The sequence below is a fragment of the Protopterus annectens genome, chromosome 8.part1 (genome assembly GCF_019279795.1).
Source record: "Protopterus annectens isolate FY-2018-M chromosome 8.part1, PAN1.0, whole genome shotgun sequence".
Classification (NCBI taxonomy): Eukaryota; Metazoa; Chordata; order Ceratodontiformes; family Protopteridae; genus Protopterus; species Protopterus annectens.
In genome coordinates, this window is record NC_056742.1 from 19,376,350 (window position 1) to 19,385,676 (window position 9,327).

Consider the following 9,327-nt stretch of genomic DNA (forward strand, 5'->3'; position numbering starts at 1 on the left):
TGGATGAAGGCAAAACAGTACATATACGAAACCAAACAACTGGGCTCATGAACAAACTATTATGCACAGCAGCAAAGAACAGGATAAATTAAATAAAATGTGCAAACCAGACATACGGGAGGTCTGTCCAGTAAAAATCAATTTAATACAGATAAGCGCTTTCACAATATATACACTATCACTTCATCGGATCAAGAGGAAAAAAATTAAGAAAACACACTTAAAAAGACAGAGCAACCAATCAAAAGCAATGCTAGAGTCCACAATCAATTAAACGGCATAATGTGCATAGGTCTGCAAACATGCATAAAATCCTAGTAGAAAAACATAATAAAAACATAAAAACAAAAACTAAACATATAAATCTACAGCAATAAATATCAATCACGTATATTATTCAGGTGATGTAGTACTATATGAGTCGTCCTAACATTTATTATGTATAATAATTGATATTTATCAAGTGGACTCTAACATTGTTTTTGATTGATTGCTATGTCTTTTTAAGTGTGTTTTCATCATTTTTTTCCTCTTGATCTGATGAAGCTGTAGTGTATATATTGTGAAAGCACTTATTTGTATTAAATTGATTTTTACTGGACTAACCTCCCGTGTGTTTGGTTTGTACATTTTATTTCATTAAAACAGTACATATAGCCTATCTTGACTTAGCAAAGGCTTTTGACACAATCCCCAACTCAGACAACATTGAGAAACTATCCCAGCTGGGAATTAACTCATATATCACTAGATGGGTAGCCAACTGGCTCACCGACAGAACGCATACAATCAAAGTTGGGGATTCCACCTCTACCAGCAGACCAGTTACCAATGGTGTACCACAAGGATCTGTGCTGAGCCCCCCTACTGTTTGGAATCTATTTTTCAGAAGTCCAGGCAAAAACAGATGGCCTGTGGCTTACCAAGTTCACTGATGACTGCAAACTGGGTGCAATTATTGAGTCCCCCAATGATGCTGACATACTACAAAAAGGGCTTACACAGACAAATGATTGGTGCCAAAGCCACAGACCTAAACTAAATGCAAAAAAATGCATTATCATTCCTTTTGGCAAAGGAGATGTCCCTGCAAATTACAATATTAACAGTACCCCCTTAGCTCAAACCCTGTGGTGAGAGATTTGGGAACGCAGGTTGATAGTAACCTTAATGTCGATCACCATGTGTCCACAGTGGTAAGGATGGCTTTCTATGTTGCACATCTCATAAGTAAGGGCATTGCATCCAGAGCTAAGGATGTTATAACTCACCTATACTCATCCCTCATCTGACCACTAATAGAGTACAATGCTCCCTTCTGTATGTACCTCACCAGAAACCTGCAGCAGCTGGAGAGACCTCAGAGATTTTTCACCAAGAAAATTCAGGGCCTTCAACACATGACCTACATGGACAGACTGCAGGACCTGTCACTGTACTCTGTATCTTATAGACTGCTGAAAGGTGACTTGTGCCTGCCCTACAGAGCAGTCTTAGACCCTACCCTAATGGAAATGCTGCACATCCGCAAGTCAAATGGGACAACATTCACTCACTCTAGGAATCTTAACCTAGACTGCAACATTAATAGGAAATTCGGGAGAGAGAGAGATATCTCCCAGAGATTGCCACTCCTCTGGAACAAGCTCTTAATTCACATAAGACAGATCTCCTCCATGACCTTATTTAAGCGTAACTTAGACAACTGTATGGTAGACCATAAATATACCCCAGGGGTGTCAATTATGTCCCTCTTGTATATGGGCAGTCAGTGCTGATCATAGACTCAAGTTGCAAATATAGACCATACAACTTGGTCAATAAGGGAACAAGGGTATAACATGGCTAGGCTTATAAAGGCCCTAGGGCCAATAGCCTAGTAACCTCCTGTGAACCTATGAACCTATGATACTGTTTTTCATGCTTTACACTAGAGAACACTTTAACTAATTTTCAATGGAACTTTTTTTGTTTCCTAGTTTAATCAGTTTTCTTTACCACCACAGTGGGAGTTTACTGCCATGCCTGATGCTGTGACCCACAGGCACATACCTAACAATAAGATCTTCAATACATTTATAAAAACCATTCCCAACAATCCTTCTCTTCTGAGCCTTCCATATTAACACACCATGTCCATGCATTCAGTTATGTGTTAATAGCCACAAAATTCGATTTGTAAAATTTCCTTTGTAATGTTATCTCAGAATGATACTGATGTGATTTAAACATAGTTTCCCATTTAATACATTGATGGTCAGATGAACCTAGTTCTTATTCAATTACATAGTGTATAACTTCCATATTATCTTTAAGCCATACAACATGTAATTTATTCCCATATTTAGTGGTGTTCAGAACAATCTGAATATCACTTTTTTTAAGCTGCCCATTATTACAAAATCAGCAACCTTAGATCCAGATGTAAGAATGCTCCATTCCATGCCATGTACATTAAAATCACCAGCTACAATGTCTAATTTCCTATCAAAAAATTCTAAAATCTTGCTCCTGCAAGATATCCTTATCCATATTCACGTTTGGTACTCTGTAAACTAAGGGAACATTTCTATCTCTGGTACCCAATGAAATCTGCACCACGATTATATCACCTGTTTCTAATGCGAGAATCTTTTGATTTTGAAAAGAATGATATGTTTTGTAACCGGGTAAAGTCATATAGGTATTCCTGGAAGTAAACCACATTTCTGTAGTCAAAAGAATATATTTTTACCAGCAATTCTAGCCTTAGAAACTCAAATTTATTATTCAATGTTTCTGGCATTGGTTAGGAATCATTTAAAGTTACCCACTCTTATTTTACCTCCTGTTTTGCTGTTTTTACAGCCAGTGAAATACTTTACAGTCTTGTAATTTTAAATTCCAACAGTTTATTACCAATAATAACTTAAGTGTAGGTTGGTTCTACAAAAATAATCCTGCCATAAATTCTATGTTTTCCCAGTAGGTAATGACACCTACTGAATTCTTATAACATTCATGTTTAATTTCATTTGTGACATTCCTTGCAACAGTTTATAATAATTCCTGAGATCAAGGTACTGATGGTAGAGCAGAAAAATAGACTGTAAACCAAACTCTTTTACTCTGATAAAGAATATTCCTTGTACCCTAAAAAAAATTCATTTTCTGTTTTACCAACATCATTACAGCCTCCAATGTTAATCATGGCATCAAATTTACCACAACATCATTTTTTTCCTATTTACCATAAATGGGTATTCGGGGTCTGAATGGAGAGATGAAAAGTCAGCAAGCAAAGGAGAGGAGCAGTGCTGAAATTTAATTCATCCTCAATTCTTGGTAAGTAACTTCACGAGGTGGACCCTGTTTTCACAAAATCTCACCAAGGTGACACTGATATGTAGACTGTATTTATGTAGCATATATAATGGACAGAAGTAGGTCAAAAATTAAAAATGATAGCTGGGTGCCTAGACCCAGGATAAAAAAGTGCCCAATCCTGGTAGGCGGACTGGTGCCAGGACTGGAAAAATGGCAGTGTAGAATCCTCAAAATACAGAAACATTCCTACAGCAGGGCCAGGCCAGGTCCAGGGGGAGGATGGCCCCCCTGTTGTAGAAGGAAGTAGCAATCCACAAAAATCACAAAAACTGATAGGCCAAAGAAGAGCCATAAAGGTGATAGAGTAGACTATTGAGGATAAAAAAGAAATTATGCATTGTTACTATTATGCAAAAAGCCCAGACTTTCCAGACATAAGAAATACAAAATGATTAAGAGAGAAATTAGAGGAAAGAAAAAGTCTTCTACAAGAAAAACTGTCAGAAGCTACAAATGAAAATTTACATTCATTAATAAAACAGATTTGTGAAAAACAGTATATAGATCAAGAAACTTTGACCTGTTTGGAAAAAGAAGCATCTGAGGAAGTGTGGAAATATAAACAACAAAACCTAGAGATATTTGAGCAATATAAAAAAGAAATATGGTCATGGGAAAGAAAGAGAGATTTGATATGGTGCAATATTTATGTAAAGGAGAAAGCCAAATTAATCAATATAAAGAAAGCAACCCCAAAGATATTCAAAGAGAAATACAGGCAAAGGCATCCAGATATGGAAAATTTTACAATAAAAAAAAATATATCACAAAGATGGAATGTAGAAAAGAAGATTAGTAAAGTAGAAGTTAAAAAAATAGAAGTTGAAGTTATGGAGTGCCTGTGAAGTGAAGGATTTGGTGTATAAGGTCTAATACAGGTTATATTACAGCATGATGGAGTGAGTCCCCAAAGTATGGAGAAACAGGAAGCTCAGTAAACATCTGAAGAAGAAATATGGACATGGGAAAGAAAAAGAGATTTAATATGGTCATATTTATGCAAAGGAGAAAGCAAAACTAACCAATACAAAAAGAGCAGCACCAAAGATATTTGATGAGAAATACAGGCAAAGAAATGCAGACATGGAAAACTTTACAATACAAAAAATAAGAAGACAAAGAGGAAATGTAGAAAAGGAGATTATTGATGGAGAAGTTAAATGAATAGAAACTGAGGTCATGGAGTACCGGCAAAGTGAAGGATTCAGTGTAGAAATCCGAATGCAGAAAGTACCACAACAGGATAGTGCAATGGATATCCAAATTAAGGAGGAAACCAGTGGAACAAGAAGCAATTGGTCAGGTGCTATATCAAGATATTTTGGAGCCTTCCACAGGAAATCAATATAAACAATCACTTGAAGCTAGATAGCAAGGAAAGGAACAGGAAACTGTGGAACCTCTGATGCAGTCAATGATGATAGGCAAATGAGTTCCCATATGACAAAGCAACAGATGGCACAGGATGAAATTGAAGAGAAGGTGCTACAGGAAGATGCTATAGAACTTTCTATAGAATGCCCACAGAAAATGGAAAACAAGGAATGTGCCCCCAGTTTGGAAGTAAATGAGCTAAGAGAAGAGTTCATAGGTTCATATGTTCATAGGTGTGTACTAGACTAATGGCCCTGCAGTCTTTACAAGCCTAGCCCATAGGATTATCCTGGGATCGTGACACCCGACTTTAGTTCCCAGTGCCTCTGTCGAGTAGAGCCACTGGAGTGATCCCCGGGGTGAATTTTCTATTTCCCATCCACTCATCAAGATTTCTCTTGAAGAGGACCAGTGAGGTGCTCTGCTTGACATGTATGGGAAGTCTATTCCATAGCATGGGCAGTCTCTGGGTTATGAACCTGTCCCTCCAGCACGTTCTGTTGACTGTGGTAATGAGGTTGAAGTCTCTGGAGTGTGTCGTGTGCAGGAATTGGGATTTCTTTAGATGTAGCATTTCTAACAGAGCTGGGTCAAACATGGCTTTGTAAGCCAAGAAGAGATCGCCTCTAAGTAGCTTGATTTAATAGACATCGATTGACATATTAATATCAATGAGAGAAATAGACTGCAGAAGGTCAATAAAACCCAAAAAGTCAGAAGTCTGATAAAACAAATGAATGCAGTAATTAGAACTACCCATATAGATCTACGTAATATAACAGAAGTAAAGAGGATATATTACTGTGCAGTTAAATTAATAACTTGATAAAGTTCTACCACAAGAACATAGTAAGGGAAAGGAAGGGGAGAAATTGAATACCATCATGGAAGTATTGAACAGAGAAAACTATAAAGCAATTAAGATAAGAAATGTCACTCTTAGATGACTATAGAAGAGGGAATAGATCAACAAAAATACTGAGAAAGGTAGATGTGATTAAAGCAATGCATAGTATTAGAACAGACCAGGATATATCATGCACTATCACAAATAAACTAAAACTTTCAGCACAAGCGGAAAAACTTAGAAGATGCACAGATAAATATAAAGGAAAAGTACAAAATAAGCGATTTATTGATGCCCAAAAAATTTTTATAGAGAATTGAGAAATAAGGTAAAAGGAATTGAAAGACTGCCAAAAAAATGAGGGAGTAGATACATTTTAGAGAAGTATCTATGAAGATCCTGTGGAACATAACAAAGATGCTAAATGGCTAGAAGAAGTAAAAGAAAGACTAAGATTTGAAACGTGCAGATATGAAATGGGATGAAGTAACAGCCAGAGAGGTTGAAACAAAGTTAAGAATAGTCTTCAATTGGAAAACCCCAGGCCCCGATGCAGTAGCTAACTTTTGGTTAAAAGTATTAGCATCTTTGCATGAGGATTTAGCCATGAGTAAGAACTATTTATATACGCACCCCAAGCAGACACCAACCTGGCTAACAACAGACAGAACAATGTTCCTTCTTAAGAGTGAACCTGAAAACTACCCTAAAAATTATAGACCAATAACTTGCTTTCCAACAATGTATAAGCTATGCATGGGAATTTTTGTCGACAGAGTTTATAATTACAAGCAACAATGTAAAGGGAACAACAACAAATGCCTGGTTGTAGTAGCTGGAACAAATGACAGAACCCTCGGCTCGAACTGGAAGAACGTAGTTTATTGCAAACAAGACAAACCACCAATATTCACAGGTTAAGCGCTTTCATCTGATTGTAACCAGACTTCCTCAGAACAACGACAAGGTGGATCTGGATTGTTTAAATAACCTTTTAGGCGCCAAACTCTGAATTAACAATAATAATTAAACAGACAGTACTCTAAATAAATTATAACTACATATCATATAACTAGCTACTTTAAAAAACTCACTATAATGAACTCACTCTAATGAAAATGATATATGCATTTAAAAATACTATTAAAAACATGTGTAATAATAAATCTATATACATATATGTCATACATAACTCAAGAAACGGGTATAACACTAATAAGCATAATACCCTATACAGTTAGGAACATTGTATCAAAACATAACCATATTAGTTAATCATACACAAAAAAATTACAATAAGCAATGATAATATTAATGGATAAAAATGGATATTAATAGATAAAAATAATAACCCAGAATAAACTGGACTACTTAGCCATAGATAAAAACGACTTAATACTAATATGGTCATTAATTCCTGGAAATCTAGTGGCATCAGTAAGCATCTGCCATCTACTCTCCTTCATAGCCAAACTAGCCTTAATATTGCCTCCAACTGAGGATATTTTAACCTGATCAATGATGACAAATTTGAACTGATGATCTTCACCTTTCATAACAATGTGTCGATATAAGGCATTCTTGTTATCCTTAACCCTAATACTATATAAATGGTCATATATACGTTTCTTTAGCTGTCTCTCCGTTTTGCCAATATAAAAAGCGGAGCATATCGTACAACTGGCTAGGTAAACTACTAACTTGGTATTACAATTACCAGCCCTACTCTTAATATATGTCTTATTATAATTATCCAACCTGATTCCTTCAACTTCATTTATTGCATGACATTGGTTACATGTACCACATTTTTTGGTACCTGTTTTTTTCTTAATCACATATTTATCAGCCCCATATTCCAAAAGCCTTTTGATGTTAGGTCCTGTCTTATATACAAATTTCGGGTGAATACCCAATATTTTAGTTAATTCATCATCAACAGTTATTAAGTTCCAATTTTCCATAATAATATTTTTAATAAAATGTACCACCGGTGAATACATCATAACACATACCCTATTACTTTGTTCAATTTTCGTTATTCCTTCTTTGTTGAAAGGGCTACTTGATATATTTCCCAGTAGGGGAAGATACTTTTTACCCCACTCATTCCCAACATACTGGACTACATCACTTAATAGTGAAACAGGGTATCCCCTGGCAATAAACATGGACTTTATAAATTCCAGTTCCTTATTCATAATTTCAACTGTTGATGACATACGGGCAGCTCTTATACACTGTCCCTTAAAAACATTCTTAAACATATAAGATGGATGGTTGCTACTAAATTCTAAATAGTCATTGGAAAAGGTCTCTTTCCTAAAAATTTGTGATATAAATCCATGCTCACCATGACTAATGTATGTGTCTAAATAGGCGATTCCTTTATCACTATAATTATAAGTGAATTTTAAAAAATATGTGGTATTATTAATATAGTTAACAAATTCTCTTATCTTATCAATAGGGCCTTTCCATAATACAAATAAATCATCTAAAAATCTAGAATAGTAGGCCATATATTTGTTGTAATCACATTTAAACAAAAATTCTGTTTCCCACTCAAGCATAACTAAGGTAGCGAAAATGGGGGTACACAATGCTCCCTTCACTACTCCTCTAGTCTGCCTGAAATATTCACTCTCAAAATGTATATAATTATGATCTAAAACAAGTCCCATCATATCAGTAATTAAATTTATTCGATCCCACTCCATATCAGAATATTTCCTGAGGCTGTTGCTAAAATATTCTAAGCCAATGTCCTTGGGAATACAGGAAAATAAATCCTTAACATCGATAGTTATGAAAACCAAGTCACTACTCCAAAGGTTAGGAGTGAGCTGTCCCAAGAACATCCATGAATCCTTAATTAGATGTGAAATATTACTATACACCGGTTTTACCCATCTGTCAACTGCCACACCTAATGGGAATGTTACTGCTCAACATCACGTGCAATTTTTCGAGATTTTCTTTGAAAAATGCTTTTAGCTTTTTGTTCGGCAAGGTTAAACTGTTTGTCATACAAATCATTCCACTGAGAGAATGACTCATTATTAACAATTTCATTATTCAATATATCAATCTCCTGCAATAACCCAGATAATTTATCATCATTTTTCTTAATAATAATCTTCATATAACCTATACCAAAGCTATCAAATAGTTGGTTGAATTCCCCTACAGCTTCATTGTTTATCTCTATACCCATAAGTAATTTAAAAAAACCTCAATCCTTTGGGTACAATTTGCATAGCAATACACTTAGACAAATAAGCATTATCAATTTTCAAACTTTTAATAGTTAGTAATTTCTTTCCCAAAAGGTATATCTTGTCCTTGATAGATGACTTTGCTCCACTAACTTGTCGCCCAATGGTATAATTCTCTGTGTGACCATCATTGTTGTTAAAATCATAATTGTCACTTAAAAAACGGTCCAGAAAGTCATTGTCATTACCACCAAACACTCTGTCGGTAGTGTACATTTTATTTTTCTTATATTGATTATTACTAATTGTTTTATTGTAATTAGGGCTTGAATAATTAATTTTGGGAAAGAAATTACTAACTATTAAAAGTTTGATGTTGAGCAGTATGCTGATAATAGGGCTTATATATGGCCCAAAGACTATCAGATACCTGGAAGGGACAGGAATCAAAGAAATATAGAAAGACAGGTAAATAAGGATACTAATTTTCAAGGGGGCAGGTTTCATCCAGCACCAAAAAGT

General features: G+C 35.3%; 1 pseudogene; it reads right to left on the minus strand.

Annotated features, from left to right (window-relative positions):
- LOC122810065 overlaps positions 1-8,804 on the minus strand; it is an 80,393-nt pseudogene extending 71,589 nt beyond the window's left edge.
- Positions 8,805-9,327: the final 523 nt, after the last annotated feature.